At 44.9% G+C, this 22,549-nt stretch overlaps 1 long non-coding RNA gene across 1 annotated transcript in view; it reads right to left on the bottom strand.

The window, feature by feature from the left end:
• LOC126238712 (uncharacterized) overlaps positions 1-21,622 on the bottom strand; it is a 30,967-nt gene extending 9,345 nt beyond the window's left edge. Inside the window, exons 1-2 of the long non-coding RNA XR_007545356.1 lie at positions 21,597-21,622; positions 524-633 (exon numbers count right to left, since the gene is read on the bottom strand). This is a non-coding gene — a long non-coding RNA (uncharacterized LOC126238712). The remainder of the gene's footprint in view (positions 1-523; positions 634-21,596) is intronic.
• Positions 21,623-22,549: the final 927 nt, after the last annotated feature.

Raw genomic sequence — 22,549 nt, 5'->3', positions numbered from 1 at the left:
TTCAAAAAGTAGAGGTTCAAATGGTTCAAATGGCTCTGAGCACTATGGGACTTAACATCTATGGTCATCAGTCCCCTAGAACTTAGAACTACTTAAACCTAACTAACCTAAGGACAGCACACAACGCCCAGCCATCACGAGGCAGAGAAAATCCCTGACCCCGCCGGGAATCGAACCCGGGAACCTGGGCGTCGGAAGCGAGAACGCTACCGCACGACCACGAGATGCGGGCAAAAAAAGTAGAGGCACATTTGTGAAAAGCTGTACTTATTCTGATGATAGAAAACTGAAACATTAATAATATTATTAGTAGCACTTATTAAAAACTTTCAGTGTTCGGCTCCACAAATTGAAATTATATGTAAAGTTTTACTCCAGTGTGTAGGAAATAAACATCCCAGGTTGGGATGCATAAACTAAAACCAGAGGAGGGGATGGTCTGATGCAGAGGGGGGGAAATCCCCCCCCCACCCCCCATCACCCCCTGCAAATCGCACACTGCACGAAAGCAACAGAAACTCACCGTGGGCAGCTGAGCGTCGCAGAGGCTCGCCAGCACCACCAGCACACACAGAGTGAACACCAGGCCAAACTTCATGGCGGCTGCTTACAACGGCAGTGGCGACGAAAAATCTGCAGAAGGGAGCGAAGGGCAGTTCTGCAATTCAGGACTCAAAACAGTTACCACTCATGTATTTTTATTTATTTATGAATTTATTTCACTTGTCCTCCAGACCCCCTCTTACATCGAACTAGACACCCTTAATAATTCAATATTATAGTATTATAGCACATTAGCCATAGGGAAGAGCTGCCATGGAGGGCAAAATGGCTGTTGGGGTCCTGGGGACCATAAGGTGCTGGCATGGCGCGGGAAATGTTTTAAATTATTTCACGTGGAGGACCCACTCGCCTCATGAAGTCTAACTTGTTGGTTGTGCTGTTCTTCAGAGCTATAATATTTTTTTGTGGGTAAGGTAAGTGGTCAGTTTGTGTATTTATTGTCGAGAGGGAATACGACTTCAGTAGTTTTAATGAAATTGTGTTGAAAGTATCTTATCTTGACTTCATAATTCTACTTTAGTTCTTGAAATTTCGGTAATGCTATTAGAAGGCAAAATGCTTTTGTATAATGGCGTCCGTGCAGGTAAAGTGACCATCTCGGCAGTGGCTTCTAGCCACTTTGGCAGGGAGAAAACTATACAGCAGCGGCCGAAAGAAGTTTTCTGCGGCTAAACCTACAGCAAATCCTTATAGGAATGAACTTGAAGCGGGAAATAAAGAAAGAGAAGAAAAAGAAAGTAAACAGAAGGAAAAACAGAAAGCAGTCGAAGAGAAAGACAGTATAAAAAGAGAGCGAAGAGCTGGAAACCCAACCGTAGGTGAGCTCCCTTTGGCAACAACGGTGAAGACAGAATGCATGTACTGCGAAGAAAAGTTTTCAGATTCAAAGCCAGAAGAGCAGTGGATTTAGTGCCAATTATGTTCCCTCTGCGTCCACAGACTCTGTACAGGGGTTGAGGACACAGTGACTTTTATTTCTGATGAGTGTAAATAATTTGTAAACCATTCTCGGTTTTCTTGCCGCATCATTTCGGGATAAAATCTCAAGCAGTCGACGATTACCTCCATCGTCATCGTCAGGAATAACTGACTCTCTCCACTGCTTTTTTTTTCTTTATTGTGATTTCATTCCCCTGCCCCATATGGGCAGGGGAGGGCTGTCAGCGGCACAATCCGCCCTCTTCAGCCAAGTGACATGACAGCTAAAACAAGAATAAAATGCTACATATATAAGGTGATAAAAAATGGAAACATAAAACATAGTAAGGGGAGATAATGGAGGTAAAAATACACTGACAGGGAGACATTCATGGGGGGACAATTAAAAAAGTCACCATAAAGTTAAAAAACACAGTTGGCGATTCTTAAAACACAAAGAAGACACTGAATGCACATGCACAGGTTAAAAGTCGGCCACAGTATTAAAAACACTCCAGAACAACACACTTAAAACCCACTTGATGCACACACAGTGAAGTATAAAACTGCCAGGTGGGACCTGCCGAGGGAATGGTCGGAGAGGATGGAAAAGGAGGGGAGAGCAAGGGGCAGCAGGGGAGGCGGTGGGATTAAGAGAGTAGGGGCGTCAGAAGGTACACGAAGAGGCAGGAGATTGGTGGGGCAGGAGATGAAGAGGGAAGAAAAGGCAGGAGGGAGCGCAGAGACACTGAAAAGGAGCACAAGAGAGGGGGGGAGTAGGAGGGGGGAAGCCGCTCAGGAGAATGGAGGGGGAGGAGAGGGAGCCCTGAGGAGGAGGCAGGAAGATGGGGTTAGAGTTGGTAGGAAGTGTAGATGTCAGGGCGAAGCTCATCATCCAGGAGCGGTAGATGGTGGAAGTTGCGTTGGGAAAGGAGGCGTAGGGTGTGGAGATGGAGAGAGGGTGGGACACAGCAGTGAAGGCGCGGCAACGGGTTGGGGGTGGAGAGGAAGGGAGACACCAGGGGATGAGGGGGATCAAGGCGGCAGACAATATATAGTGTGCAGATGTGTTCAAGGAAAAGGAGAAGGTGGGGGAAGGGGATGAGGTCGTAGAGGATACGCGTGGGGGACGGAAGGCGGATGCGGAAGGCGAGGCGGAGCACATGGCGTTGGAGGATTTGGAGGGCTTTATAGAACTGGGGAGGGGCGGAAATCCAAGCTACGCTGGCAAAGCAGAGGATGGGGCGGATCAAGGATTTGTAGGTGTGAAGGATGGTGGAAGGATGCAGACCACACGTCCGGCCGGACAGGAGTTTCAGGAGGCGGAGGTGGTTGGAGTGAAGTGGATAGGACGGCCATAAATGGTGAGGTAGAAATCATGGAGACGGAAAGAGCGGGTAGTGCGGCCTATGATGATCGCCTGGGTCTTGGAGGGGTTGATATGGAGGAACCACTGGTTGCACCAAGCGGTGAATTGGTCAAGGTGTTCACTGCTGATGTAGCCTTTTTTACAGCCCGTGGGCGGCTTCTGATTGGTCGGCTTGTGCTTGGTCTGCGATTACGTACTGCTGTCGCAGACGGTGCCAATACGTGCACCGGTGGCGCCACTACTTCCGTTGGAACGTAAACCTTGGAAGGAACGTCTCTGCTGCTTCTCTGCATCAAGCGCTCGTTTCCATGCACAGGTCAGATGGTATCCGCTATCGCGGTTAAAGTTCTTTTGGCTCATTCTTATTTGAACAGCCTCCTTAATAACGGAATCCCAGTACGTGGAGGCATGGGACAGAATTTTTGTTTCATCGAACAACATTTTATGTTTGTTCGTGAGGCTGTGCTCCGCTATTGCCGATTTCGCCAGTTCTCTATTTTTAATATGGCGTTGGTGTTCTGCACAACGGTCGGAATGGTCTGGCCTACAAAATTGCTTGCACACCCACAGGTGATTTTATAAACTCCAGGGACCCTGAGGCCGAGATTATTCTTAACAGGGCGCATCATCTCCTTGATTTTCTTAGGAGGACGAAAAATCAGTCTTATACCCCGTCTACGCAGGACTCATCCTATTTTGCTGGAAATACCGCCACAAAAAGGAAGAACCGCAATCGGTGTTTCATTCTGGAAGTGTGCAGCATGTACACGTTTCCTTTTTTTTGGAGAACGCTGCCTTTGTATCGTGTGCATCATAGCCATTCCTTCGGAACACGTACTTCAAATGGTTAATCTCGGATCTTAAGTGGTCATTGTCAGAAACAGTTTTTGCTCTATGTACCAACGTGTTCAAAACGGCTCTCTTCTGAGCAGGATGATGGGAACTCTGTGCATTCAGGTATAAATCGGTATGCGTCGGCTTCGTTCCCATGCAAATAATTTAACTCGATTTTTTTTCCATAAAATATATTTAGTTATTTGTTGAGACAGTTTTATCCCTTATTTTGGACTTTGATACTAAGGTAAACGAACTGTTCGGCATTATACCGGTCGACTATAATTAAAGTGCAGATATTCACAGAGGTCCAGTGTGGTTTGTAAACATCGCATGGCAGCGAAAGTTGGGTATCTTCTAATGCGTTAGTGCGGAACCGATGTACGCTGAAAAAAAAATTAGTTCCAATTTTGGGCACCAGGTGCAAGTCTGGCTCTGTGAATGCAAAAAGACATATAGAAATGTTTCCATATGTAATGGGTTAGGAAGTACATGGGCAGAAACGATTAAGCAGGCGAGACAGGCTTAATGTTGATTTTATTATTAACCGCTACTGACATGATTTGTTCAATATGAGTACTAGAGACGTCGACGAGATGCTCTACAGCCCCAGATTTGCACCTCGTGGCCAAAATTGGAACTAATTTTTTTCCAGTGTAAATCGGTTCCGCATTAACGCATTAGAACAGCTACCAGCTTCGCTTCTGCACGATATTTACAGCCCACACTGAATCTCCGCGAGTAGCTGCATTTTAATTATAACTCCCCAGTACTTTAATAGCTGCAGGTTATAACCACTACCACTACTACTACTAATAATAATAATAACACCAATAATAATAATAGATACGATAATACATATATGTCACGTAAGAACGCTAGTCTTATTAACATTGTGGTAACCAATTTCCTCATTATTTTATTGTTTTATGTGACTAATGCTAGCTAAAAGAAATGTGTGACAGTAGAGCAGAAGGAATCAAATGTGGAGAAGTTGATTGGTTAGAGCACGCATAAGAAACAACAGAATAAGGTTGGCAGTTGACACAGAAGGTAGGAAACAGAAAGAGAGGGGTGAGAAAAGCACGAACCTTGCTGCCAATACGGCAGATGCAGATTCACTGTCGGACAGAAGAAAAGAAATGGGATGTAGTGAGAGGTAAACTACACCCATGATAACAGATAAAGCTTTAATCTCCTCTTGAAAGCGGAATAGTTTTGGACAAAACACATGTCACATTGCAGGTTGTTCGAAATTCGTGTGGATGAGATGGAGAAAGATCTTGTGTTATGCATTAAGCACAGTCACAGATACAGGGTGTTTCAAAAATGACCGGTATATTTGAAACGGCAATAAAAACTAAACGAGCAGCGATAGAAATACACCGTTTGTTGCAATATGCTTGGGACAACAGTACATTTTCAGGCCGACAAACTTTCGAAATTACAGTAGTTACAATTTTCAACAACAGATGGCGCTGCAAGTGATGTGAAAGATATAGAAGACAACGCAGTCTGTGGGTGCGCCATTCTGTACGTCGTCTTTCTGCTGTAAGCGTGTGCTGTTCACAACGCGCAAGTGTGCTGTAGACAACATGGTTTATTCCTTAGAACAGAGGATTTTTCTGGTGTTGGAATTCCACCGCCTAGAACACAGTGTTGTTGCAACAAGACGAAGTTTTCAACGGAGGTTTAATGTAACCAAAGGACCGAAAAGCGATACAATAAACGATCTGTTTGAAAAATTTCAACGGACTGGGAACGTGACGGATGAACGTGCTGGAAAGGTGGGGCGACCGCGTACGGCAACCACAGAAGGCAACGCGCAGCTAGTGCAGCAGGTGATCCAACAGCGGCCTCGGGTTTCCGTTCGCCGTGTTGCAGCTGCGGTCCAAATGACGCCAACGTCCACGTATCGTCTCATGCGCCAGAGTTTACACCTCTATCCATACAAAATTCAATCGCGACAACCCCTCAGCGCCGCTACCATTGCTGCACGAGAGACATTCGCTAACGATATAGTGCACAGGATTGATGACGGCGATATGCATGTGGGCAGCATTTGGTTTACTGACGAAGCTTATTTTTACCTGGACGGCTTCGTCAATAAACAGAACTGGCGCATATGGGGAACCGAAAAGCCCCATGTTGCAGTCCCATCGTCCCTGCATCCTCAAAAAGTACTGGTCTGGGCCGCCATTTCTTCCAAAGGAATCATTGGCCCATTTTTCAGATCCGAAACGATTACTGCATCACGCTATCTGGACATTCTTCGTGAATTTGTGGCGGTACAAACTGCCTTAGACGACACTGCGAACACCTCGTGGTTTATGCAAGATGGTGCCCGGCCACATCGCACGGCCGACGTCTTTAATTTCCTGAATGAATATTTCGATGATCGTGTGATTGCTTTGGGCTATCCGAAACATACAGGAGGTGGCGTGGATTGGCCTCCCTATTCGCCAGACATGAACCCCTGTGACTTCTTTCTGTGGGGACACTTGAAAGACCAGGTGTACCGCCAGAATCCAGAAACAATTGAACAGCTGAAGCAGTACATCTCATCTGCATGTGAAGCCATTCCGCCAGACACGTTGTCAAAGGTTTCGGGTAATTTCATTCAGAGACTACGGCATATTATTGCTACACATGGTGGATATGTGGAAAATATCGTACTATAGAGTTTCCCAGACCGCAGCGCCATCTGTTGTTGAAAATTGTAACTACTGTAATTTCGAAAGTTTGTCTGCCTGAAAATGTACTGTTGTCCCAAGCATATTGCAACAAACGGTGTATTTCTATCGCTGTTCGTTTAGTTTTTATTGCCGTTTCAAATATACCGGTCATTTTTGAAACACCCTGTACGTACAGCAAAGCGCTGCCCTTATACTACCTGGTATTGCAGCTATGGCATAACGATAGGCATTTGATATGTGAGGAGATCTATTCAGTACATCAGTGACTAAGAGATGGATAAAAAAACAAAATAAAATATTAACCGATAGCGTGCGAAAATTACTTCGCCTATCTGAGTATCCTGTTGCATCCATACTAACTGGGCGTAGAATGGACTGATAGAGTCAAACAATCGTGTTTCACACGCACCTTAGCATCCATTCTTGGCTAGTTCGAGACGTCTGGAGTTTTTAAGGGCATTTGCGCCCTGTTGAACTACATCACATTATTTTCTCACGAGTAGCTGAATTGCACGAGTTGTTTTCGTGATGACAAACTTTAATGGGTGATGAGAAAGAGCAAATGTCATACTTTGAGATTTGGACGTCTGTTCTGGAAACATTTGAGTCGAAAGCTACAGGCGGAAGTGAAAGAATTTCTAATTTAACATTCTATCTATATCCGAATCCCGCTCCAGCTACTGCCGGGTCTGGGTGCTGACAAGTCCTCTCCATTTGGCTCGGTCCTCCCACCACTTTTCTTCCTCCACTTGCTGCCAGGTCACACCTCTCCTTTCAACAGATATTCTCACTCCCATTTTCCACCGTGTTCTTGGGCGCCCTCGAGGTCTTTTCCCATCCATCTTTAGTTCTTCCATAATTTTGGGGAGTCTCTGCCCATGCATCCTCTTAACATGCCCATACCATCTTAATCTCTTTCTTTCAATTTCTTCTCTCATACTTTCTTGTTTGAGGTCCTTTCTAATCTCTACATTCCTTACTCTGTCCATTCTTGTTTTTCCCTTAACTGCTCTGAGAAATTTCATTTCCCCTGCTTGCAGTCTGCTCCAGTCCCTTTCTGTCATTTTCCATGTTTCTCCACCATAGGTGACAATAGGGATGTAATAATTCTTATACATAAGGAGTTTTGCTCTTTCTGAAACTTCATTATTCCAAATCAGATGTTTTATTGTTTGGTAGAAATTGCCTCCCTTCTGTAACCTCCTATTAATTTCGTTAGTTATTCTTCCATCCCTAGATATTTCACTCCCTAAATAAGTGAAACTTTCTACTACTCTGAGGGGTTCTCCATTCAAGGTAATATTTCCGTTGATTCCTTTCTCTCTTCCAAATACCATTACTTCACTCTCATCTTTATTTATTTTTAATCCATACCTTTTCATTATTTCCTTCCACGCATCAAGCTGTAACTGTACATCTACCTCTTTATCACCCCATATTACCATATCATCTGCAAAAATCACCTTTTTGTCTTTTTCTTTTACTATATCTTTAACTGCCCTATTCATTCCCTCCATCATAACATTAAAAAGCGCAGGAGATAGAATACTTCCTTGCTTAAGTCCTTGTCTTATTCCGAAGTATTCAGAGTTCCCCAATGGCGTTCTAAATCTACAATTGTGGCCTCTGTACATTGTCTTTATAACATTAATGTATCCATCTTCTATATCTATCTTCTTCAGTTCTTCCCAGAGTCTTTCCCTGTCAACTGAGTCATAGGCCTTTTCTAAGTCTATAAAAACCATTATCACCCTTATGTTATACTCCCAACTTTTTTCCATCAGCTGACGGATAGAAAATATCAGGTCGATCGTGCTCCTTCCTTTCCTGTTCTTCACTCAGCTCCTTTTCTATCTTTTCACTTATTCGATTTAGTAAAATTCTTCCAAAAATCTTGGCTGTATGACTCATGAGGGTTAGTCCTCTGTAGTTTTTACAAAGTCTTTTATTGCCTAATTTACCATTGGTAGACAAAAGTTTTTAGTAATTTTATTCATCTTCGTACAGAATACTTGTTTAAAGAGGCGAAAAGGAACAGGGTGTTAGGATTTAACGTCGATTCGACAACGAGGCGAAGCATAATGTTGAATTCCGGAAGGTTGAGGAAAGAAACCAGCCGCGTCTGTTTGAATAGAATTATCCCGCCTTCAAATTGGCACCAGCCACTTTATTCAGGCGTGAGATCGTTGTTGTAAACTTAAGTTCTACTCTTTCGAACGACCCTTTTGTTGCTTGAACAATGACACGGGCAGCGAGAATTCTTGCAAACAGATATTCTTTGGTCTCGACAGGTATTACTTGCAGTTCATACTACCCCACAGAAAAGATGTGAGCGAACTGCAGCGAAACACGATCCTCGCTTTTTATACACCACACGGAGCCGCGTTTCTCAATCTTTTCCCCTTTGGTGTACAGCAAAGTACGTTTCAGACTTTCGCGGCACTGCTACATGTGTTTGTTTTCCCAGCTGCAAAAAAGAAAACGTAATGCACACAAAATACGTTTTGTAAATATGGAACGATCATGAAATACAAATTTCTACTGCAAGAAACGGTTTGGCGGTCAATTTTTTTATGTTCTAGATATTTTACTTGCAGAAGATGAGAAGACATTAAAAATCTCGCCACACGCCAGAAATGTATTCGCGACACACCAGTGTGTCACAACACGGCAGCTGAGAAACCCAGAGAACGACTGCTGCAGGTTTTGACGATCAATATGTGCATATTGGATTGGCGATCCATCATGATTGAACCATTGCTGTTGTTGCTGTGGTCTTCAGTTCTGAGACTGGTTTGATGCAGCTCTCCATGCTACTCTATCCTGTGCAAGCTTCTTCATCTCCCAGTACGTACTGCAACCGACATCCCTCTGAATCTGCTTAGTGTATTCTTCTCTTGGTCTCCCTCTACTATTTTTACCCTCCACGCTGCCTTCCAATATTAAATTGTTGATCCCTTGATGCCTCAGAACACGTCCTACCAACCGATCCCTTCTTCTAGTCAAGTTGTGCCACAAACTTCTCTTCTCCCCAATCCTATTCAATACCTCCTCATTAGTTATCTGATCTACCCATCTAACCTTCAGCATTCTTCTGTAGCACCACATTTCGAAAGCTTCTATTCTCTTCTTGTCCAAACTGTTTATCGTCCATGTTTCACTTCCATACATGGCTACACTCCATACAAATACTTTCAGAAACGACTTCCTGACACTTAAATCTATACTCGATGTCAACAAATTTCTCTTCTTCAGAAACGCTTTCCTTGCTATTGCCAGTCTACATTTTATATCCTCCGTACTTCGACCATCATCAATTATTTTGCTCCCCAAATAGCAAAACTCCTTTACTACTTTAAGTGTCTCATTTCCTATAAGCGACCAAAGTTATACATATTCATACACCACCTGACAAGAAAATGAGGAACCCAGAAGATAGAAGACGTGGTCGGATGTCAATGTAACTTTGTACATGTACACACCTTCAGCAGTTATGTAAATAATTAATAATCAATAATTGCAACTTTCTGTGACAGGTAGAACGGCTGCCAGCGTGCGTTAGTGTTGTTATTAGGCCTGATGGGGTATAAAAATGGCGTCAGCAGCGTGTGAGATAGCATTATCAGCGCCTTACAGAGTTTGATAGGAGTCTCACTGTAGGTGTCCATTTGGCTTGCTGGTCGAATCCTGCAGTATCCAGATTTGTGGGGCATCCATGTTGGACTGCGGCCTGATGTTGGACAGCAGAGGAACAGGACAGCCATACTCGTCGACAAGGTAGAGGCGACTATGTCTGACAAGAAGGGAGAATCGTCATATTGTGCCTGCCATCCGTGAACAAACAATGGACTCCTTGCAACATCTTCTCGCACCACTGATTGGAGATTAGCAGTAGCAGGCCTAGGGAATTTCTGTCCCACATGTAGGCTGCACATAGGCTGTCGTTAACACCACAACACTAATGGCTGCGATTGGGATGGCGCTGTCACCTGGAAGCATAGACCGTTGATCAGTGGCGACGCATTGTGTTCTGCGTCGAATAGCGGTCCTACACTACTCCGGATGACCTCTGTCGGCGAGTATGGCATCGAACTGAGGAGAGGTCTCATTCTACAAATGCTTTGGAGAGGCACACTGGTGTCACTGCTGAGCGTCATGGTATGGGGAGTCATGGGATTTGAGCTCATCTCACAGTTGGTAGTGAGAGAACTCTGGTGGCACAACAGTACGTCACAGACATCCCACATCCTCATTTGTTACCTCGCGGGCGACAGTATCATCGTGCCACTTTTCAATAGGATAACGCTCGTCCACACATCACACGTTTGTCTATGAATTATCTGCGTGGAGCTGAGGTGCTCCAGTGGTCAGCAAGATCCCTAGAGCTGCCCCGATAGAACATGTTTAGAATCAACACAGACATCAGCTCCATCTCACTGTCAGTATCCGGTATATCAAGGACCAGTTACAGCAGCTGTAGGCCAGTTTGCCTCAAGAGAGAATAGGACGGTTTTATGACATCCTTGGCAACCGAATCAGTGCATGCATCCAGGTCACAGCGGTGCAATGTCATGCCGATAAGTGGGCTCATTGTAAATTTGATTCGATTTTGTGATCACTGAAGTAGTGTCACATACCCTATCAATCCGTGAGGCTCCTCAGTCAGTAAAAACAGAAACTTTATAGCATCACTTTGTTGTCCGTCTGTCTGTCTTCCGACTGTTAAAAATACACTCCTGGAAATGGAAAAAAGAACACATTGACACCGGTGTGTCAGACCCACCATACTTGCTCCGGACACTGCGAGAGGGCTGTACAAGCAATGATCACACGCACGGCACAGCGGACACACCAGGAACCGCGGTGTTGGCCGTCGAATGGCGCTAGCTGCGCAGCATTTGTGCACCGTCGCCGTCAGTGTCAGCCAGTTTGCCGTGACATACGGAGCTCCATCGCAGTCTTTAACACTGGTAGCATGCCGCGACAGCGTGGACGTGAACCGTATGTGCAGTTGACGGACTTTGAGCGAGGGCGTATAGTGGGCATGCGGGAGGCCGGGTGGACGTACCGCCGAATTGCTCAACACGTGGGGCGTGAGGTCTCCACAGTACATCGATGTTGTCGCCAGTGGTCGGCGGAAGGTGCACGTGCCCGTCGACCTGGGACCGGACCGCAGCGACGCACGGATGCACGCCAAGACCGTAGGATCCTACGCAGTGCCGTAGGGGACCGCACCGCCACTTCCCAGCAAATTAGGGACACTGTTGCTCCTGGGGTATCGGCGAGGACCATTCGCAACCGTCTCCATGAAGCTGGCCTACGGTCCCGCACACCGTTAGGCCGTCTTCCGCTCATGCCCCAACATCGTGAAGCCCGCTTCCAGTGGTGTCGCGACAGGCGTGAATGGAGGGACGAATGGAGACATGTCGTCTTCAGCGATGAGAGTCGCTTCTGCCTTGGTGCCAATGATGGTCGTATGCGTGTTTGGCGCCGTGCAGGTGAGCGCCACAATCAGGACTGCATACGACCGAGGCACACAGGGCCAACACCCGGCATCATGGTGTGGGGAGCGAGCTCCTACACTGGCCGTACACCACTGGTGATCGTCGAGGGGACACTGAATAGTGCACGGTACATCCAAACCGTCATCGAACCCATCGTCCTACCATTCCTAGACCGGCAAGGGAACTTGCTGTTCCAACAGGACAATGCACGTCCGCATGTATCCCGTGCCACCCAACGTGCTCTACAAGGTGTAAGTCAACTACCCTGGCCAGCAAGATCTCCGGATCTGTCCCCCATTGAGCATGTTTGGGACTGGATGAAGCGTCGTCTCACGCGGTCTGCACGTCCAGCACGAACGCTGGTCCAACTGAGGCGCCAGGTGGAAATGGCATGGCAAGCCGTTCCACAGGACTACATCCAGCATCTCTACGATCGTCTCCATGGGAGAATAGCAGCCTGCATTGCTGCGAAAGGTGGATATACACTGTACTAGTGCCGACATTGTGCATGCTCTGTTGCCTGTGTCTATGTGCCTGTGGTTCTGTCAGTGTGATCATGTGATGTATCTGACCCCAGGAATGTGTCAATAAAGTTTCCCCTTCCTGGGACAATGAATTCACGGTGTTCTTATTTCAATTTCCAGGAGTGTACTTTTCTTTAGGAACAGGTAGATGCATCAAGTTGAAATTTATGTCACTTGCTAAGTTTTATGGCTCCTTGGCGGTGTAAAAATATTTAAGCTTCTACACCAATGCAGTCAAAAGATAAAGCCATTTATGTCACAGATTTTGAAATTGGCAAACTCACACATCAAACCTATAGGCTACTTCCCGTTGACCTAGAATCACGAAATTTGGCAGAGAGTAAGGTTCCATAGCACAGGTAAAGCAAAACATCCAAAAATTGTTAATTTGTGATTATACACACAAAGAAAATTATTTATCGTGTTATCCGAATGTCTGTCTGTCCGGTTGTAGACCGCCTTTTCTCAGGGACAGGTAGAAGTATCCGTTTGAAATTTATGTCAAAAACCAAGACCTATGGTCCCTTGGCGGTGTAAAAAAATTTAAGCTTCTACCTCAACGAAATCAAAAGATATGGCCATTTACACACATCAAAAAAAGTTTTGCGTCACCCAGGTTCCAAGAACTCCTGAACATAGACGTTGACTATGGATATTCTCTCACAGACACAGTCCCTTTGACTTTTCAGAGATGTCACTAAACCCTCCCAAAGATGTAAATAACCGTGCATGAGTAGCACCTATTAGACGGAGAGGGTCCGACAGCTGATCAGTTCCAGTCATTCCACGAGGAATGAGGTACAAAGCTCGTGTTGTCTATAGTTCAACCATGCCTAGACGGTCAACACCGCGGTTCGATCATGTTCACATTGTTACTTTGTGCCAGAAAGGGCTCTTGACAAGGGAAGTGTCCAGGCATCTCGGAGTGAACCAAAGCGATGTTGTTCGGACATGGAGGAGATACAGAGAGACAGGAACTGTCGATGACATGCCTCACTCAGATTGCTACTGCAGTGGATGACCACTACCTACAGATTATGGCTCAGAGAAACCCTGACAGCAACGCCACCATGTTGAGTAATGCTTTTCGTGCGTGCAGCCATAGGGTGTCGTGTAACGACTCAAACTGTGCACAATAGGCTGCATGATACGGAACTTCACTCCCAACGTTCATGGCGAGGTCCATCTTTGCAACCACGACAACATGAAGCGCAGTACAGATGGACTACTCAGGATTGGCACCACGTTCTCTTCACCGATGAGTGTCGCATATGCCTTCAACCAGACAATCGTCGGAGACGTGTTTGGAGGCAATCAGGTCGGGCTGAACGCCTTAGACACACTGTCCAGCGAGTGCAGCAAGGTGGAGGTTCCCTGCTGTTTCGGGTTGGCATTATGTAGGGCCGACGTACGCCGCTGGTAGTCGTGGTAGGTGCCGTAATGCCTCAACGATACGTTATTGCCATCCTCCGACCGATAGTGCAACCATATCGGCAGCATATTGGCGAGACATTTGTCTTCATGGACGACAATTCGCGCCGCCATCGTGCACATCTTGTGAATGACTTCCTTCAGGATAACGACATCGCTCGACTAGAGTGGCCAGCATGTTCTCCAGACATGAACCCTATCGAACATACCTGGGATAGATTGAAAAGGGCTGTTTATGGACGACGTGACACAACAACCACTCTGAGGGATCTACGTCAAATCGCCGTTATGGAATGGGACAATCTGGACCAACAGTGCCTTGATGAACTTATAGAAAGTATGCCATGACGAATACAGGCATGCATCAATACATGAGGACGTGCTACTGGGTATTAGAGGTACCGGTGTGTACAGCAATCTGGACCACCACCTCTGAAGTTCTCGCCGTATGGTGATACAGCATGCAATGTGTGGTTTCTTGAGCAATAAAAAGAGCAGAAATGATGTTTACGTTTATCTCTATTCCAAGTTTCTGTACAGGTGTCGGGACCGAGGTGATGCAAAACTGTTTTTGACGTGTTTATATAACATATTTTGATATCTTACCAGTATCGATACCGATAACAGACAAAATCGTCCTAATTCTCGATTCCCAGGAGGGATGAACTGTCTGCATACATAATTAAGTTTGTACGGAACCCTCATAGCACGAGCCCTATTCGCACTCACCCAGATATTTTGTCAGGCAGTGTTTATCTTGGGAAGGGTACTAGTACCAATATTGTTGTTTTTCTATCCGATTCTATTCGTGTATCAAACGTGAGAGAAATGATTGTCTACACGCCTTTGCACGCCTCCTAACATGTCTTATCTTATTTTCATGAAACATACGCGAAACATACGGATGTGACAGCATAAATGTCACACACACTATTTGATTTACAAGATTGTAAATTTACCCACGAGGGTTTCGCGAGGACTACGTCGAATTTCTTCTACGGATTTCCATTTAAGTTCCCCTAGAATTTCAGTTACGTGCCGACTACACCGACCAGTTAAGACCCTAATAACATGATTTTGAAATCGCTCGTTTTCTGTTATCATGTCTGCGTGATAAGGGCTCCAAACACTGCAACAATAGTCTAGAATTGGTTACATTAACGTCTTGTACGCAATTTCCATTAGGATGTACTGCACTATCCAAGAACCCTTCCAACAAACCTACGTGTAAAACTCGCTTGACTTTATGTGATAGTCCTATTCCATGTCGCTTCTTAGTATTACACTTGCACGAAATGTAGTGCTCAAGATGTTCGCCACTAATCTTGTAATCTGATACTATAGGACTCTTCCTCTTTGCTATCGTCATTATCTTATATTTATCTACGACTAAAGAGAGTTCATTATACCAAGAGAAAATTTTGGCCTAGTCTTTCAACACTCCTTACGAACGTCCAACCACAATATTTCTTGTTCACAACAGCATCGGGAGGACTGCTAATCCTATCCAATACATCGCTAGTGTATATTTAGAGCATTAGAGGTCCTATTACGCTGGCTGGGGATACACTCGATGTTACTTTCGGTTCTGTGGAACATTCGTCATCTGCTGGAACGTACTGGGTTCAATTAGTCAAACATTCATCGAATCGACCACATATTTGCCAAGATGCGAGGGATATATATATATTGTCAAGGTGTGATCAATCGTGAAATTAAAACCACAGTGGCCAATGAAACTTTGCATAGATGTGCTACTCCGTATCTCTAGCATGCCTATCGATCGCAGCACAGTTTTCAGTTTCGAGCGCACAGAGCACGTAAACACGCCTAACGCCGTAGTCCCCCGTCAAGTGTGAAGTGCATGCTGTCATTCGATTTCTTCATGCTGAGAGGCTCCGCCTCATTTTATCACCCCACGTAACATAACTGTGATACATGACAGCAGAGTGCGGCAATGGTGCAGGAACTTTGAAGCAGGATGTATAGCCATTCATGATGCAGACGGTCTAGGAAGGAAGCCAGTGTCAACCGATGATCTTGTTCAGCGAGTGGACCAAGCAGTTCGGAACAAACGAAGAGGAACGTTGTCATCCGACAGTATCCTTCTTCATGACAGTGCTCGGTCGTACACTGCAGCTGCAACAAAGCCGTTCCTGCAGTATTTTCGATGGGAAGCGCTTGGTAGCCCGCCATACAGTTCGAATATGTCCCCATGTGATTTTCATCTGCTTGTTCACATGAACTACTAGCTATGAGGACATAATTTTGACACACACAACGAACTGCAGACCAGCGTAGACAATTGGCAGGAACCACAGGTGGCTGCCTTCTACGACGAGGGTATTCGAAAGTTGGTATCATGCTACGACAAGTCTCAAAGTCGGAGCGGTGAATATGTAGAGTAATGGATGGAAGATATAGCTAAATGTTTAAAATAAAACATTTTCGCGAGCGATCAGGTTTTTTTTTATGAACAGGCCCTCGTAATTCGAACGATTGTTCTTCGTTGGTAACCAGTGACGCCTTTTAAAAATCTAAGAAGACGGAATCTATCTCTTCACCCGCAACTACTGTTCTGTTTCACAGAAGTGGCCTTCTTTCCTGAATCCGTGTTGATACTTTGGGAGAAGCATCCAATCACGCAGAACTATTCGCCGTGCAAGAGTTCAGGTGGGAAAGGCATTATAGACACCATTCTCTAGGCCAATGTCTTTGCCGTTACGGGCGTAACATGATTAATAGAACTGCTGTACGCTTCGTAAAATTTTATATTTTCAAGACAGGTACATTTGTCGTACACGAAATGATCATCTAAGAAATGACGTATCTGGAGAACGGCTGTATCCTCTTCTACATCTACATCTACATCCATACTCCGCAAGCCACCTGACGGTGTGTGGCGGAGGGTACCTTGAGTACCTCTATCGGTTCTCCCTTCTATTCCAGTCTCGTATTGTTCGTGGAAAGAAGGATTGTCGGTATGCTTCTGTGTGGGCTCTAATCTCTCTGATTTTATCCTCATGGTCTCTTCGCGAGATATACGTAGGAGGGAGCAATATACTGCTTGACTCCTCGGTGAAGGCATGTTCTCGAAACTTCAACAAAAGCCTGTACCGAGCTACTGAGCGTCTCTCCTGCAGTCTTCCACTGGAGTTTATCTATCATCTCCGTAACGCTTTCGCGATTACTAAATGATCCTGTAACGAAGCGCGCTGCTCTCCGTTGGATCTTCTCTATCTCTTCTATCAACCCTATCTGGTACGGATCCCACACTGCTGAGCAGTATTCAAGCAGTGGGCGAACAGGCGTACTGTAACTTACTTCCTTTGTTTTCGGATTGCATTTCCTTAGGATTCTTCCAATGAATCTCTGTCTGGCATCTGCTTTACCAACGATCAACTTTATATGATCATTCCATTTTAAATCACTCCTAATGCGTACTCCCAGATAATTTATGGAATTAACTGTTTCCAGTTGCTGACCTGCTATTTTGTAGCTAAATGATAAGGGATCTATATTTCTATGTAATCGCAGCACATTACACTTGTCTACATTGAGATTCAATTGCCATTCCCTGCACCATGCGTCAATTCGCTGCAGATCCTCCTGCATTTCAGTACAATTTTCCATTGTTACAACCTCTCGATATACCACAGCATCAACTGCAAAAAGCCTCAGTGAACTTCCGATGTCATCCACAAGGTCATTTATGTATATTGTGAATAGCAACGGTCCTACGACACTCCCCTGCGGCACACCTGAAATCACCCTTACTTCGGAAGACTTCTCTCCATTGAGAATGACATGCTGCGTTCTGTTATCTAGGAACTCTTCAATCCAATCACGCAATTGGCTCTTACTTTGTTCATTAAACAACTGTGGGGAACTGTATCGAACGCCTTGCGGAAGTCTGGAATTTCAACTCGAGAGACTGCAGAGATTTAATTCGTTTCCTGCTTCAGCAGACTTAGGTGTCATACACGCACGCACACACACACACACACACACACACACACACACACATACATACACACACACACACACACACACACACACACACACACGCAGACACATGAGATACGAAATATCGTCCACAATTACACCTTAAAGTCGCCGTATGGTGGAAAATTAACAGGTATTTGAAGCAGTCGTGAGTTAACTCCATATCCATGCTCAGATTTGCCTCTTTTACATGTTAGAAGTCCTCTGCGAACTTTTCCCCTCATTTTTATAATGCTGCTGCGCCATATTTCGTCTTCGTTGCTTGCACTATCGCGCTCTTTGTACGCCGCTCTCGGGGGCGAAAGTACTTGTTACATGTGGTAACGTTCTCTTCAGAATTTGCTTCCCTACTGAACTCATGGTGTTTCTGGTAATCGTGGTTATAATTTTGCGTCATAAACTTCGTTTTCTTGAAATCTAAAAATTATACGTTAATATGTTTTCGTTGCTACGAAACTTTTATCCATTGTGAATGTGGAACTCAGAGCCTGTGGTAATAACGGTTTCCAGAAATAATTTTAAATAGTCGACTTCTGTGATTCTTCAATTTTTATTTATCATGGCTGGTTTCGAATCGCCTAACGACTCATCATCAGATGATACACATTTAATGAATGTTTGGAGCATTGTGGCGATCGTGTAGCTGTGGCAAGATATAAAGAACGAAACAAGTAATTACACCATAAGATCAACTTAAAGGCGCTCCGTTGGATTATTCCTGGTGTGGACATTACTCTGGAAAACATAATGTATGTTTTCCAGTAATGTTTTTCAGAGTGAGCAGTTACGTCACAGCAAGCTTAATCTTTTATACATACAAATTTGTTCTTCGTCTCTTAAATAGCATCATCATCAAAAGCTATTCTGCTATTGGCAGTTTCCTGACACCATTGCTGTCGCCATATGATCTTGTTTATGGCCAACCACTTCGTAATCTGATTACTTCCTCTCTTCACTTCATCATTCTTTCTTATGCTCCTTCTTGTTCTCTTCTGTGCATCAACTGTACCTTCGATAGCTATTCCTAGAATTCCTTTTCCTTGCGTTATATGTCCCATCAAATCTGCTTTCCTTTTCTTGGCATGATTTAGGAGAGTTACTTGTTCTTCATCCTATCCAGTAGTTAACTATTCCTCATTTTTGTAAACCCATTTAATTTTCTTCGATCTGCTCCAGACTTACATATAGAATCAATGGCGCCAACATCTGGTGACAAGGGGGAGGGGGAAGGGGGGGGGGCGGGAAAAGCAAAAATATACATATACACTACTGGCCATTAAAATTGCTACATCACGAAGATGACGTGCTACGGACGTGAAATTTAACCGACAGGAAGAAGATTCTGTAATATGCAAATGGTTAGCTTTTCAGAGCATTCACACAAGTTTGACGCCGGTGGCGACACCTACAACGTGCTGACATGAGGAAAGTTTCCAACCGATTTCTCATACACAAACAGCAGTTGACCGGCGTTTCCTGGTGAAACGTTGTTGTGATGCCTCGTGTAAGGAGGAGAAATGCGTACCATCACGTTTCCGACTTTCATAAAGATCGGATTGTAGCCTATCGCGGCCGAGCGGTTCTAGGCGCTACAGTCTGGAACCGCGCGACCGCTACGGCCGCAGGTTCGAATCCTGCCTCGGGCATGGATCTGTGTGATGACCTTAGGTTAGTTAGGTTTAAGTAGTTCTAAGTTCTAGGGGACTGATGACCTCAGAAGTTAAGTCCCATAGTGCTCAGAGCCATTTTTTGTAACCTATTGCGATTGCGGTTTATCGTATCGCGACATTGCTGCTCGCGTTGGTCGAGACCCAGTGACTGTTAGCAGAATATGGAATCGGTGGGTTCAGAAGGATAATACGGAACGCCGTGCTGGATCCCAACGGTCTCGTATCACTAGCAGTCGAGATGACAGGCATCTTATCCGCATGGCTGTAACGGATCGTGCAGCCACGTCTCGATCCCTGTGTCAACAGATGGGGACGTTTGCAAGACAACAACCATCTACACGAACAGTTCGACGACGTTTGGACTATCAATTAGGAGACCATGGCTGCGGTTACCCTTGCCGCTGCACCACAGACAGGAGCGCCTGACGAAGAACCTGGGTGCACGAATGGCAAAACGTCATTTTTTTCGGATGAATCCAGGTTCTTTTTACAGCATCATGATTGTCGCATCCGTATTTGGTGACATCGCAGTGAACGCACATTGGAAACGTGTTTTCGTCATCGGCATACAGGCGTATCACCCGGCGTGAAGGTATGGGGTGCCATTGGTTGCACATCTCGGTCACCTCTTGTTCGCATTGACGGCACTTTGAACAATGGACGTTACATTTCAGATGTGTTACGACCCGTGGCTCTACCCATCATTTGATCCCTGCGAAACCCTACATTTCAGCAGGTGCAGATCCTGTACGGGCCTTTTTGGATACAGAAAATGTTCGACTGCTGTCCTGGCCAGCACATTCTCCAGATCTCTCACCAATTGAAAACGCCTGGTCAATGGCGGCCGGGCAACTGGCTCGTCACAATACGCCAGTCACTACTCTTGATGAACTGTGGTATCGTGTTGAAGCTGCATGGGCAGATGTACCTGTACACGCCATTCAAGCTCTGTTTGACTCAATGCCCTAGCTATCAAGGCCGTTATTACGGCCAGAAGTGGTTGTTCTGGGTACCTATTTCTCAGGATCTATGCACCCAAATCGCGTGAAAATGTAATCACATGTCAGTTCTAGTGTAATATTTTTGTCCAATGAATACCTGTTTATCATCTGCATTTCTTCTTGGTGTAGCAATTTTAATGGCCAATAGTGTAGTTTAATCAAGTGTTTTTCTTTCAAGGATATGTTTTAAACGTTGGTGCGGCGTATGTTTCTAACAGGATCGAAACTGGAACTTACAAGTCGCCGTTCATCTTGAAAAATATTAAAAGTACTCCATACATGCCGCCAGGTCTAGCCCCCAGTCGCCCATTGAATGGGCGCCTTAGTCTCTTTCTCTCTTCTTCAATGTCCAGCTTTCACAGCAGTACAGGAAAACACTTCACACAAAACATTTAATCAACCTTTTTTTTTGTAATTCCAAGCCCAGTTTGCTGTATAATAAGCCTCTTTTCTTTTCTGGTAAGCTTGCTGTGCTATTGCATTTCTTGATCTTATCTCTTTTTGACTCGTCCAGTTATCAGCATGTTCCTCAAATATATAGGCCCTATGCTGCGCAACGTGTTGTGTTCGACCTTTTGTTGCTTTCACTTACGTATCTTCTTTATCATGTACTTTCACCAACTTAGTTTTTTGTGTTTATTTTCATTCCATGCTCTAACAATCCTCGAATCTGGATAGTGATTTTTGAGACGATATTGTTTTATCAGCACGTAATACCACGAGATCAGGGAATCTGATGTAGTTGACCTTCCAGCATCGTACGCTTATGCCTTCCTTTTCTACTTCTAGCGTCCTCATTATCAAATATTCGATGTATGTTGTAAATAGAGATAGTGAAAGGCAACAACCCTCTCTTAGTCCTATTCCGATTTCAAACCAATCTGTCCAAGCACGGTATACTGTTTAATTTCTTATGTTTTACACTATACGAAATATAACACATTAATACTGCTTGCAAATTTAATAACGTCCGTTCAGAGCGTTGTCCTCCAGTATGACAGGGAAAATATGTCAAACAGACTTCATAGAAGATGGAAAATGCTGACAAGTCGGTGCAAATAGAGTTGTGAGCACACCTACCTGGTGCGTTGTGACGAAGACAGCTACGATCGTTTTGTGGGTGGATGACCGTAACGTGCATATTTAGGGACAGCGACAATCAGGCCCGGAAAAGTGTTGCGCAGCTGTTCTTACAACACCGCCCTGGGTATCAGAGGAATGGCGAAACGAAGGCTACACTACTTACACTTTCTTCGGCGCGTCCCCAGTTTCATAAGTCCGGATATGGCTTACAGATTAACCGAAACTATTGCTACAACTGGACATGATTAACTGCCACTAGTGATTTATCGGTGACTGCCTCGAGGACGAAATTGCTCTGGTAATATAGCACTGTCTGCGTTACCAGGGCGCATTATCGTTTTAAAAATATGCTTTGGTGTGTGTCGTTGAGTATCAGCGTACTAGTTCCTACTCATGTCAATCCTAAGGGCCCGAGTTCGATTCGCGGCTGGGTCGGAGATTCTCTTCGCTCAGGGACTGGGTGTTGGGTTGTCCTTATCATCATTATTTCATCCCCATCGACGCGCAAGTCGCCGAAGTGGCGTCAAATCGAAAGAGTTGCACCCGGCGAACGGTATATCTGACGGGAGGCCCTAGTCGCACGACATTGATTTAGTTCCTACTCAAAATTATAGAACATCGTCCTAACTTCACTTTTAAGGGACTAAATGGTGAGTTTTATAACACATTACTGTTGCTGTAGAAAATACATTCAGTACTGTGCAATGATTTTAAGGACGTGTTATTTTAATATTTATCACAATCTAGGCCTGCTAGGGGCGTTTAGTCAATAATGCAACATACGAGGGTAATCCCAAAAGTAAGGCCTCCTATTTTTTTTATAAGTACAGAACTCTGATTGTGTGGCAGTTGGTCACACTGTTATGAAGAGTGCTTCACGCTCTGTGTGTAAACATGCGCACGCCACGCTGAGGCGCTCAGTCTTGGCTTGGCAACCATTGAGAATGGAG

This window comes from Schistocerca nitens, chromosome 1 (assembly GCF_023898315.1).
Source record: "Schistocerca nitens isolate TAMUIC-IGC-003100 chromosome 1, iqSchNite1.1, whole genome shotgun sequence".
NCBI lineage: Eukaryota > Metazoa > Arthropoda > Insecta > Orthoptera > Acrididae > Schistocerca > Schistocerca nitens.
Note: the sequence above shows the minus strand (reverse complement) of the source record. Positions and strands in the feature narration are given on the sequence as shown.